Source organism: Piliocolobus tephrosceles, chromosome 2 (assembly GCF_002776525.5).
Source record: "Piliocolobus tephrosceles isolate RC106 chromosome 2, ASM277652v3, whole genome shotgun sequence".
Lineage (NCBI taxonomy): Eukaryota > Metazoa > Chordata > Mammalia > Primates > Cercopithecidae > Piliocolobus > Piliocolobus tephrosceles.
This window is the reverse complement of record NC_045435.1, coordinates 64,303,850-64,317,239: the sequence shown is the minus strand read 5'-3', so window position 1 is coordinate 64,317,239 and position 13,390 is coordinate 64,303,850. Positions and strand designations below refer to the sequence as shown.

At 44.7% G+C, this 13,390-nt stretch overlaps 1 long non-coding RNA gene across 11 annotated transcripts in view; it reads right to left on the bottom strand.

The window, feature by feature from the left end:
• Positions 1-13,390, bottom strand: part of LOC111533110 — a 130,276-nt gene that overhangs the window by 98,573 nt on the left and 18,313 nt on the right. For all 11 annotated transcript variants that reach the window (XR_002728750.2, XR_002728752.2, XR_002728759.2 and 8 more), the window contains exon 3: positions 10,056-10,474. This is a non-coding gene — a long non-coding RNA (uncharacterized LOC111533110). The remainder of the gene's footprint in view (positions 1-10,055; positions 10,475-13,390) is intronic.

Sequence of the window (13,390 nt, the reverse complement as noted above, 5' to 3'; positions counted from 1 at the left end):
ATAAGATGATGTAAGCCCACACTAAGCACGTGCATGCACAGAGTAAGTTCCCAATAAATATTAGCTCTTATTATTATTAATATCTGGAGCCCCATCTCGAAGGTGGAGGGGTGGGCTGTTAACCCCCAACTCCTTTTTTAAAAAATAGTTTTAGTTCTGTGGGTCCCACTCAACATTTGTCATTGACTCTCCCAATAGGTCCATTAAACATTTATGCAGATAATACCCTGGTGGCCTGCCTGTGATCTCTGGACCTGCTGGACTTGCAGGAGAGGACCCTACAGAAGCCTGGAACATTTTCCTAGGCATCAAGAGAAGGGAGGTAATTCTCAGTCAAGTGCAACTAACACCTCAGGGTCAGGTTTTATCCCCATGCTAATCCCAGCATTTGGGAGTCAGTGTTAAGAGGAGCATGGAGAAGGGAGAGATTAATTCCAACCAAGGGAGTCACTACTTAAACCACATCTGCATTCTTCTATTTCTCCCGGGATGTCACACTTTGCTGGGTATTGGCAAACAGATATATTTTTAAAATATACAGATCCATTTCTAGGTCATATAGGATGCTACGTGTAGGTGAACTGTGTGCTGAGAAGAGGGCTGGTAAAAGGTGAGGAAACCACTTAAATTCCTAAAGCATCTAATGCAAGGGGTTCAGGAAATACTAATGAAATTGAATTAATGAGAATATTAGACTATAAGGCCGTGCATATTGGATCAGGCCATTTGGCTGTGCATAATCATACTTTAGCAGCAGGTAACATCTCAAGTTCTCAGGAATTTTAAGCCCCAAACGGAGGTGGAAATGATCTCCTTTTAGGAGGCTACCATGAGTGAGAGGAGGATGCCTGACATCTCAAACCACAGGACTCAGAAAAATTGGCATTCGGGAAATCACCAAATCTCTTCCTGCTCTCCCAGTGCCAGTCCACATCTGGCGTCCTGGATCGGGGACTTTAGGTTGCCCTGTTGATAGCAGCTATCTCCTGGGACTGGGAATTTAGCAGCCTCCTGTTCATTTGTAATTCTATTTGCTTTGGCCAAGACATTAGAACAGAGGTGTTAGATGTGGTCCCTGTTTAAATGTACCTCACATGGGAGACTGATTAGGAAAACGGAGCAATTCGTGGTTATGAATATTCAGGGTGGAGGAAAAAACGAACAGGGTTTGTGGGGCATGTAACTGAAGACAAATAAATACTCAACCAGAGTATCAGGAATGGAGCCCAGGGATCATGATTGCCTTAGCCATAAGCTATCTGGAAGATCGGGGTGGAGGGCTTGTCTGCCATGTAAAATGCTGTATTCCCAGCACCTAGCACAATGCCGTCACCCAGTGGGTGCTACGTAAAGATTTATCAAATAAAATAATTGGCCCACAGGTTAGAAACCCCTGCCCTGCAGATGTGTTTATCATAAATGAGGTTTTTAAAAAGTTTTTAAGTGCTGTGGTATGCAGAATTTCAAACACGGACCTCCCTCCACAAATTCCCATCCCCTGGCTATTTAGTGAGACATGAGTCTACACACTGCTGGGAAGGGACTTTGCCGATGGGATTAAAGTAGCAAGTCAATCAACCTTAAATTACAACATTATTTGGGTGGGCCTGACCCAATCCGGTGAAACCTTTAAAAGCAGAGTTTTTCCTGTCTGGTAGCAGAAGGAAAGCCAGAGAGACTGAAAGCACAAGAAAGCTTGCATGTGCCTTTGCTGCCTTTGAAGATTGGATCATGTGGGAGGATCTTTTCTGGCCAGCAGTAGACAGAGCATGGTGGTTATGAACATGGAATTGGAGCCACACTGCCTAGATTCAAATCTCAGCTCTGTCATTATGCCAGCCGAAAGACCTCGGGCAAGTTATTTCATCTCCCTGTGCATTGGCTTCCTCATCTGTGAAATGGGGAAAATTATAGTACCTCGTCACCAGGTCATGGTGAGAAGCAAGTAAGGTAAAACAAGTAAAGTGCTTAGAACAGTGTCTAGCACGTAGTACATGCTTTCTAAAACCTGTTATTATTTTAAGACATCGATTTCTTAGAATGGCCCCCAAAACCTAGGATCTGGGAAGGCTGTGTCCATGAACCCACAGGGCAACAATCAGCTGAAGCTGCCCGTTTGACAACCATTCCCAGTTTCCTCATATTCACCCCTCCTGGCTCATCGCGTTTCCTGCCTAGCCCTTGTAGGCATTTGGGCTTGCAATCCTTGACGCTAGATTGTTGCCTAGGCAGGCAGGCCAAGACATCTTTCATTGGCTAAGTGGGTATAGTATTCTCCTAAGCCCTTCTCCGTTTTTCTTTGGAAGGATTTAGAGGGCTGGCTAGAGTTTGGCTTGAAAGAAATTGAGCAAAGACACTTGTGGGTCTTTGAACTGAAGATCCCAACGGACGAAGGAAAAGTGGCCCAGGAGGGCTCTTGAGTATCTAATCCATTTGGGGTTGTCATTGCCTCTTTGCTTTGTAAAATAAAGGATAACAAGAACCCTGTGAAAGATGCCATCATCCCTGTGGTGGCTCCAAAGCCCAAGCCCACTAGACATTCTGAATCGTGAATGCTGGCTGCTCAAGGGCCCTCTCGCCTCTCTCTTCTGTGGTCCTCAATGATCCGCTGGTTCTGGATCCTTGCCAAGAAGGAAGAGAAAAATGCCTCGCCAAGCCTGAAGCCATCTCCCTATCTCAGGTCCAATTAGCCCAGAGCACTGGGGATACTGTGTGTGTGAGCAGCCAGGGCAGAGAGTGCCTTCCAGTCTGCAGGCAGGTGGACCAGGAGGAGGCCAGCATTTGTTTTCAGTCTAAAGGAGAGCCCAGGGTGGGGACCACAGGCAGCTCCCATCCTGCCTCTCAAGGGTAATCTGGGGGGATGAGAAAATGCTCCGTGGCTATAATATCTCAGTTTCCTTCCCTTCTTAGACTATGACCTCCCCAGGCTGTGAAGATGAACTGCTGAAAACAAACCAACCACCATCTGGTTTTGAGCCTCATTTGGAGCAAAAGCAGAGGAGTAGACCAGTTGGCTGCACATCTCCCCAACACCCTCCCACCCTTTTCCCTTTTTCTCTCGGACTTGTTCCTAGAACTCAAGCTTGTGTGTAGTACAAGAATGTTTTGATATATTCGATGATGTGCTTATTTTTCCTTGCTCTCCCCTTTTAGGACTATCTCTCTCTCTCTTCCACAAAGTCTTGCTATTCAAAGTGAGATTGTGAAGCCAGGCGTGGTGGCTCACGCCTGTAATCCAAGCAATTTGGGAGGCTGTGGCGGAGGGATCACTTGAGTCTGGAGTTGAGGCCAGCCTGGCCAAAATGGTGAAACCCCATCTCTACTAAAATTACAAAAAATTAGCCGGGCATGGTGGCACACGTCTGTAATCCCAGCTACTTGGGAGGCTGAGGCAGGAGAATTCTTGAACCAGTGAAGTGGAGATTGCAGTGAGGTGAAATCATGTCACTGCATTCCAGCCTGGGTGACAGAGTAAGACTCTGTCTCAAAACAAAAACAAAAACAAAAACAAAAACACCCCAAAGTGGGCATGAGAGCTTCCTGGGCCGTCAGCATTGGCATTGCCTGGGAGTTTGTTAGAAATCTGGAATCTTAGACCTTGCTCTACACCTCTTGAGTCAGAAACTGCAGTTGAGTGTAGTCATGTGTTAAATAATGATGTTTTGGTCACAGGCAAGATATATGATGGTGAGCTCATAAGATCATAATGGAGCTGAAAATTTTCATCATCTAGTGATGCAAGCATCTTAACATTGTAGCATTACTCATATATTTTTGGTGATGCTGGTGTAAACAAACTGATACGGTTTGGCTATGTCCCCACCCAAATCTCATCTTGAATTCCCATGTGTTGTGGGAGGGACTCGGTGGGAGATAATTAAATTGTGGGGGCAGATCTTTCCCATGCTGTTCTTGTGATAGTGAATAAGTCTTATGAGATCTGATGGTTTTAAAAAACAGGAGTCTCCCTGCACAAGCTCTCCTTTCACCTGCTGCCATCCATGTAAGGCATGACTTGCTGCCTTCCACCATGATTGTGAGGCCTCCCCAGACATGTGCAACTGTAAGTCCAGTAAACCTCTTTCTTTTGTAAATTGCCCAATCTTAGGTATATCTTTATCAGCAGCATGAAAATGGACTAATACACAAGCCTACACTGCCAATCGTATAAAAGGATAGTGTATATGACTATGCTTGGTATAGAATACTTGATAACAGTTGACTATATTACTGATTCTTGAATTTACTATACTATACTTTTTAAATCATTATTTAGATTATACTCCTTCTACTTATTAAAAAAAATTAACTGTAAAACAGCCTCAGGCAGACCCTTCAGGAGGTATTCCAGAAGTCATCATTGGAGATGACAGCTCCATGTGTATTATTGCCCCTGAAGACCTTCCAGTGGGACAAGATGTGGAAATAGAAGTCAGTGATATTGATGATCCTGACCCTATGTAGGCCTAGGCTAATGTGTGTTTGTGCCTTAGTTTTTTTTTGTTTTTGTTGTTGTTGTTTTTGTTTTTTTGTGAGAAGGAGTCTCACTCTGTTGCCAGGCTGTAGGGTAGTGGTGTGATCTCGGCTCACTGCAGCCTCCATCTCCTGGGTTCAGGCAATTCTTCTGTCTTAGCCTCCCTAGTAGCAGGACTACAGGTGCATGCCACCATGCCCAGCTAATTTTTGTATTTTTAGTAGAGATGGGGTTTCACTATGTTGGCCAGGATGATCTTGATCTCTTGACCTCATGATCTGCCTGCCTCGGCTTCCCAAAGTGCTGGGATTACAGGTGTGAGCCACTGCGCCTGGCTCCGTTTTTTTTTTTTTTTTTTTTTTTTTTTGAGATGGAGTCTTACTTTGTTGCCCAGGCTACAGTGCACAATCTCAGCTCACAGTAGCCCCTGCTTCCCAGGTTCAAGTGATTCGTGTGTCTCAGTCTCCCAAGTAGCTGGGTTTACAGGTGCACACTACCACACCTGGCTAATTTCTGTATTTTTAGTAGAGACAGGGTATCACTGTTTTGGCCAGGCTGGTCTTGAACTCCTAACCTCAGGTGATCCGCCTGCCTCAGCCTCCCAAAGTGCTGAGATTATAGGCGTGAGCCTCTGTGCCTTAGCTTTTAAAAAATCATTTAAAAAATTTTAACAAAATAGAAAAAAAAGCTTTATAGAATAAGAATATGTAAAGAAAGATTTTTTTTTAATTTTTAAAAAATTTTTAGTAGACATGGGATTTCACCATGTTGGTCAGGCTGGTCTTGAACTCTTGACCTCAAATGATCTGCCTGCCTCTGCCTCCCAAAGTGCTGGGATTATAGGTGTGAGCCACCATGCTTTGCCAAGAAAGAAAATATTTTTGTATAGCTGTACAATGCGTTTTTGTTGTAAGCTAAGTGTTATTACATAAGTCAAAAAGTTTATAAAATAGTAATAAAAAAAGATACAGTAAGCTAAAGGAAAGAAAAATATTCTTTTGTAGATTTAGTGTCGCCTAAGTGTCCAATGTGTATAAGGTCTACAGTAGTGTACAATAATATCCTAGGTCACATTCACTCATTGACTCACTCAGAGCAACTTCTGGTCCTGCAAACTCCATTCTCCATTCATGGTAAGGGCCCTATACAGGTGTACCATTTTAAAATCTTTTAAATTGTGTTTTTACTGTTCCTTTTCTATGTTTAGATATGTTTAGATGCACAAATACTTACCATTGTGTTACCATATCCTGCAAGATTCAGTACAGTCACATGCCGTAGAGGTTTATAGCCCAGGAGCAATAGGCCATATCATACAGCCTAGGTATGCCATCTAGGTTTATGTAAGAGTTTGGACTCTGCTCTGTGATATTTGCACAACAACAAAATCACCTGATGACACATTTCTCAGAGCTCAATCCCTCACTGAGCCATGTTTAATTGTATTATCCCTAGGGGATTGATGTGAGCATTAAAATTTGAGAAGCAATCCCTAGACTGGGTCTCTTTCTCCCTGGCCCAGATAGACAGAGTCACCTACTGCTTTGGGGGAAAGAAGAAAACAAAGCAGGAAGAGGGATGCAAATTCCTGACTACTGAGTTTTTAAACATCCACTTGCTTAAATGTAAGGCAGAAATCATTGTGCATTTACCTGCAGAACACATTTTTTTTTCTCTGCTCTCATATAAATTAAGACTCCACCCCTGAGGGAGAGAGGAAGAAGAGGGACCATGGAGACAGGAGCTAAGTGAGATCAAGAGGCTCCAGGTCTTGGGAGTGATGCCATCCATCCCAGTGCCAGGGAGCCACATGGCTGCCCAGTTGTCCTCCTCATGGCCATCTGCTAGAGAACACTCTTGGTCATGTTGCCAGCCAATCAGACAGAAGGACTGAGGCTCTTCTGCAGCCAGAGAATTTGCTTTAGCCACTGTCTGACTACACAGACCCATGTGGGCCACAGCCCCCCGGAATAGAGTATGGGGCCCTAGATACCTTCAGAGGTAACGTGACCAAGAGGAAAAGCTCCGTTAGGAACAAGACCTCACCATGTCAAAGACATCCACCAACCCACTCTATACTTTTGATTTGGTTTCCCCCTTGCATGTCCCATTATGTGAAGAGAAGACTCTGGAACTTCCAACTTCATCCTTCATGGGAAAAAATGGAAATAATGAAAGTGACTTACTAGCATAATGGCTTGTCAGAGCTGGGAACGACCTTAGAGTCATTCAAACCATAAAAAAGGATCTCTCCCTTCCATCTGTCCATCCTTTCTTCTATCTCTTGCTTCCATCTTTCCATCCATCCATCCATCCATCCATCCATCCATCCATCCATCCATCCATCCATCCAGACTTCCATTAATTGGACAAGCATTCCTGTACTAGTCAGGAATCAGGCTAGGCACTGGGGTCTATTGCTTGGCAAAAGCAGATACAGACCCTTCCCTGGAACCCCTGGCCCATTATTGTTTTGTCTCATTCAGCCACTCACCATCTACTGGAAGAAGGGAAACAGTGGATCTCTGAGCTCAGAAAAGTGTGATGGATTAGGTTTCCAAGAGATAAATTGGGAGAAGCATGCCTGCCTTTAAAAAGTCACTTTGCTAGCAATAGCTAACAGTTTTTAAGGTCTTGCCTTATGCTAAATGAAGAGAATGCGTTGAAGCATCACACTAAGCCCTATTACATAACATTTTAATCCTCACAACAACTTTTAAGAGTTGGTTGTATCATTAGTCCCATTTTACGGATGCATACACTGGGTCTTGGAAGGTTAAAATACTTGCCCAACGTGATTGAAACTAGTAAGTGGTAGAGCTGGGGTCTGAATCTGAGGCTCTACTTGGGATGGGAAACATGGTGTTGAAATACTGCAAGACAGCCACGTCCCTCCAGAAAGCCTGCTTCATAGACACACAAGCAGTGGAGTGGCACAGAACCTGGCTCAGAGGCCTACATTTGGGGTTTAATGCTCCAAGGTTGCCACCTTGAAACTCCTGATAATTATACCTTTGATTTTGGGTTTTGTAAGCCGATTTTGATGGGACTGTAGAGCTGTCCTGCTGCTGCCTTTCCACCTCGTCATCTCCCCAGGATGAGTTCTCTGTCACTCGTTCCTGTGCCCCATAACATCCTGATACTGTTTGGCCTCACTCTCTTTCTGTCTCTTTCTCTGCCACTCCCCAGTGACTTCAGACACCCCCACCACCAGGTGTCCCCAGGCATTGTCCAATGATTGATGCTGCCCTCCATCCCCAACAGAAGCCTAGGCACTGGTGTGGGAAGAGTGAACTTGGGTGCATGCACTTAGTGGCATCTAGGAGCAAGATATGGTTGCACCTCGGCATGCCTGGTGAACAGCTTGGCAGGAGCAAGCCTCTGCCCACCTGATCCATACCAGTGTGCCCAGCATGGAGGCTGCAATCCTTGAGCATTGCCTATCCACTACGGGTTGGGGTAGTCAGCCAGTGGGAAGGGGAGATTGGCTCCTCTGCCCTTGGCTGGGGTGCAGGCATCAGTCTGGTGGCTGCTGGGAGGAGGAGCCTGGCAGGTGGGACTGAGGGCTGGCAAGTGCTGAGTCACAGGATTCCCAGTACCTGTGACAGTCACACTGTCTGAGTATTCTTTTGCCTGAGGAGATGGCACATTAAATAACAAATAAAAACACAGAAGTGGGAGAGAGAAAAGGAACAAGAGACAGACAGACAGACAGTAGAAGAGTAGAAGAGTGGAGAAAGTTTTCTATTTCAGTTCCTTTGATGGCACCTTTATCCTGATTTATGAACAAGTGGTCCTGTGTTTTTATTTTGCACTGGACCTTACAAATGATGTCACTGGGCCCCAAAATGCACCGCAGACTGCTGTGCCAGCAGTGAGGGTCCTTCACCCACTAAACCTCCAAGATAACCTTTTCTCACTCCCCTCCCAAAAAGGAGAGACTGTTCCTTTAAAAGGAGCCCGCCCTACCCCTGCCCCTTCTAAATCTCAGTGCTCCAATTTGGAAGCTTCTGTCAGGCTAGGTCTACGTGTATTCCATCTGTCTAGCTTCTTCAGGTTCATTCCCTTGTATGTTACTTTACTTAGCTTTTAATGCTTATATTTGTTGGGTGCTTGCCATGTTAAACCCTTGACACAGAATGTCTCATTTAATTCTCACAGCAGCCCTGTGACGTACATGCTACTATTATGCCCATGTTGCATATGGGAAAACTGAAGCTTGAGAGGCTAAAGGGTTAGCCCAGTGAAAGTGAGGACATTTTGGCAATCTCTTTGCGTGTCCTTCGTCTGTTCAGACCAGCATGCCTTGCGCTTGCTGTCTTTGCTGAAAGTTATCCATTTGATAAAGTAGCCTTTTTTCTCATTCCCTTCTAGGGCCAGACTAGCTTCATGGAACCTAAAATTCATGGATTTTCTAGCGTCATTCTTAACACATTTCAGAGGTGCCTGGGATCTGCCCTGGACAAGCTTCCTGGAGTTAGAAGGACTGGCTGCTGGTCCTGGGAAACACTTTCTGGAAAGAGGAGATACTGGGAACACATGAAAAAAAAAAATTGGGAATATATGGCTTGGGCGAGACATTTCAAATATCACCCCTCCATGCCGTCAACAGGCAATGACTTAGTTCCAGCTGTCTAGTTATTTACCAAAGGAAGTCTGCTGCAGGTAGGCACACTGGAGACTTTCTTCTGTGGGCCTTTCATTGCCAGGAGGCACCCAGAGAATGTACAGGTTACAAGCCCCATCACCTCAAGCCAACTTGCAGAGGGAGAGCTGAATAGAGCTCTCTTTGGAGGCCAAGCCAGGATTACAGTAATTGCAGGCCGGCTGCCGGCTCTCTGGCGGCAGTGCCCGGTGGAGGCTGCCAGCTGGCCTTGCTAATTACCTGTCGCCCAGGATAGGGAGGAGAACACGAGAAAGGACTGATGAGGCCCAGACAGAAGGCACTGGAGCATGGCAGGCTGGCATCTCCAGGATCCAGGCCTCCCAGCCGGCCCCATGGCTATGGCTCTGCTGTTGCAGAGAATGACTTGGCATGTTTCTACCTTGTTCCTCCCAAACAGCTCCCTCGCACAGGCCTGCCCGTCTCCCCTTCAGAGCAATAAATCTCTCTAGTCTAGAGTTTTCCCTGGGACACTACAGGAATTGCTGAGAGTGGGGTTTTGGGCAGAAGCTCAGAGAAGGCGAGAGAAAGAAACCCTTTCTAGACTAGGGCTGTTCAATTTAACATAAGCCACAAATGTAAGTTTAATTTTTTTGTAGCTATATTAAAAAGAAAAGGTAAAAAGAAACAGGTGAAATTAACAGGTAATTTCAATAATAATTTAATTTCAATAATACAGGTATCTTTTATTTAGCTCAATATATCTAAAATATTATTTCAACATGTAATAATGTTTTTAAAGTATTGAGATATTTTACATTATTTTCTTGGTACCAAGTATTGAAAATTCAGTGTGCATTTTACATGTTAGAGCACATGTCCATTAGGGCTAGCCCATAGCCACACAGGGCCAGTGACTACCATGTTGGCCAGCACAGCTTCAGATGCAATGGAAAATACAACTCAAAGCATACTTACTGGTTTCCTTTAGCCATATTTCGGTTTTGTCCCCAAAATTCCAGTCTTTCTTCTGAACTTGACGTTTGCTCTCCCAGCCTCAGATCCTTGCTCCTCCCTGTGTGGACCAAGGACAACAGCACTGACATTCACTTTGGAGCTTGGTCAAAATGCAGAATATCAAGTTCCCGCCAGGACCTACTGCATCAGAGTCTGCATTGCACTAAGATCTCCAGGTGAATTGAATAGTCAGTTTGAGAAGTCCTGCTCTAGACTTCTCCCTCTTCCCCTTGTTCCTCCTGATTGCATTTGAACTGGTGCACCTGGTAATGCACTTCAATCATGGGCTCCTTTTCACCTGGATTCCTTTGTCCATCTTCCAAACCTTTGGCTTTTGCCAGATGTAGATGACACATGCATTATCTGCTTCTATCTCTAGGCTGCAGAAAGGCAAAAGTGGAAATTATCAACCACAAGTGAAAATGACAACTTCTCCACCACTTATTTGATACTTGCTATGAGTCAGGCCCCATGCTCGGCACTTTGCATGCATAATCTCACAGAATTCTCACTGGGTTTTAGAACCTGGTGCATTATTACATACATTTTAGAAACAAAGCCCAGAGACTAACATCCACACACAGCTAATTTCTGGTGGAGTGAGGATGAAACCGTGGATCTGCCTGGTTGGAAAGCCCACATACTTTGACTAGGTTCAAATTAAAGTTGTTTTAATGTGGGTGGTGGCCAACACGGGTGTATTAGTCTGTTTTCACGCAGCTGATAAAGATATACCCGACACTGGGTAATTTATAAAGAAAAAGAGGTTTCATGGACTCAAGTTCCACGTGTCTGGGGAGGAGGCCTCACAGTCATGGTGGAAGGCAAAACACACGTCTCACATGGCAGCAGGCAGGAGGGAGTTGTGCAGGGAAACTCCCCTTTATAAAACCATCAGATCTCGTGAAACTTATTTACTATCACAAGAACAGCATGGGAAAGACCCACCCCCCCATGATTCAATTACCTCCCACCAGGTCCCTCCCATACCACATAGGAATTGTGGGAGCTACAATTCAAAATGAGATTTGGGTGGGGACACCGCCAAGCCATATCAGTGGGGGTACTTACTCTTGTTCAGAAAGCCTCTCATTCTGATTTGTCCATTTTCCATGGTCTTCCTCACAATGGTAGCTACATACTTTGTTATTTTTGAACATCCGCCTCACCAACCTGACCTTCTGAAGATAACTTCTCCTTCTAAGGGAAACTTGAAACCATCTCACATGAATGTCCTCAGTTTCCCTCTTCTCAGTCTCAAAATCTCCATGTGTCTGCTTTGCCTTGATTTGGCTTTGTTTCATGGCTTCCCAGGCAACCTTCTGACTTTGGAATTGCAAGCTGGCTTCAACCAGGCATTTTCCCGTGGGGGAGGAGAAATGCTGCTAAGGCTATATTAGTATTCCTGAGCCTGCCTGGCAGCTGGTATAAATTCACTTACTGTAAGTTCACAATTCGCATTCTGATTTATATCCCAGATCTTGGGGGCATGGTTAATGTGATTCTTTAATGTGGCTTTTTAAAACCATATCTCCATGCTGGGTCAGCTTAGAGAGTTGCATATCTCCCAAAGAGATTTTGGATGCACATAGATAAAGACCCAGGTGAAGATCCTGCCACGGGGCTCCAGCTGAGCAGTGGGCTGAACAACTTTGCTATCATTGCTCTTTCTCTCTGTATATGGCACAGGGGCTCTCTGACAGGGCTTCTAACACGTAGAGTCTTCTATTGTCATTGGCTGGATAAACTGGTATTGCCAGCTAGGTTTTAAAGTCTCTAAGGTATGGGCCACAGCCTTTGCTATATAGAAGGAATTGGACGAATGCTTCTGAATGAATACCTAGCTGTCTTAGTTTGGGTCCCCCCAGAAATGGTCCTAAAACAAGGATTAGAGTGGAGACAGTTTGAGATTTGGGAAGGAAGGGGACATTAGGAGGCAGGTCAAGGTGAAGAGAAGGAGGGGATAAAAGTTAATAAAGGGTATGTTTTCAAGCTAGCTACTCCTGTGGGTGACTGGAGCTTACTCCCACTGAAGAAACTCTAGGAGTCAGTGTAGAAATGTGCCTCTGAGCTATCCTGCTCCAAGGGTGAGGGGGCTAGGGTATTTATACACCAACTCCTATTAGTAATTGGTTGAGGGCTGCTCTCAGGGGCTTCTGTCAGGAAGAGAAAGCTCCCAGGCAAAGAAATAGAGGTGCCAGCAGTTGGAAGTCAGGCCAGTATGCACAAAAGTGGTAAGAATGAGGGGTACAGGAGGGTCCTGACAATGTCTGCCATGGCAGACTAGATTAATAAACCTCTTGCCATAACCAAGTCAAGAGGGAATAAGCTAGCTCTTGCCCTTTGATACCTAGCTCTTGAATTCCTTTCAGTCATTTCTGGTGTTCATTTTTAACCAGGTATCACTCGTATTAAAATGTTGGAATGAGCTGAGTCACAGGCAGTTGGCCTAGATGGCAAGTTGTTCCAGACCCTGACCTACAAATGCCTTTGGATAGATCCCTGGAAAGGCATGGCTCCAAATCTCTCTCTCTTGGTTTCTGTTGACTGGCTGGTAGGCACAGCAGTTAAGTCAGGCTCTATGTGAACGTTGGGATCCTGTCCCTCTCCTGTCCCATGTGTTCCAACTTGACCAGTCAAGACTGGCTGGGCAGACACACAATCCAACTCAAAAATACCGGCATTAATCAGTTTCTTGGTGTCTCTGTTTTGGGGGCAGAAATGACTTTTGGGGAAAGGAATCTATCCTGAGAGGAGGAGTATAGAAGAAATTTCTATTATCTTCCTACACCTATCTGTATACACTCCCTATCTATCTATCATCTATCTATCTATCTATCTATCTATCTATCTATCTATCTATCTATCTATCTATCATCTATCTTATCATGCTGCTGATAAAGACATACCCAAGGCTGAGAAATCTATAAAAGAAAGAGTTTTAATTGGAATTAAAGTTCCACATGGCTGTGGAAGCTTCATAATCATGACGGAAGGCAAGGAGGAGCAAGTCACATCTTACATGGATGGTGGCTGGTAAAAAATGAGAGAGCTTGTGCAGGGGAATGCCTTTTTTCAAAACCATCAGATCTTGTGAGACTTATTCACTATCAAAATAACAGCACATGAAAGACTTGCCTCCATGATTCAGTTCCCTCCAACCAGGTCCCTCCCACAACACATGAGAATTCAAGATGAGATTTGGATGGGGACACAGCCAAACCATCTATCTATATCTATTATCTATCTATCTATCTATCTATCTATCTATCTATCTATCTATCTATCTATCTATC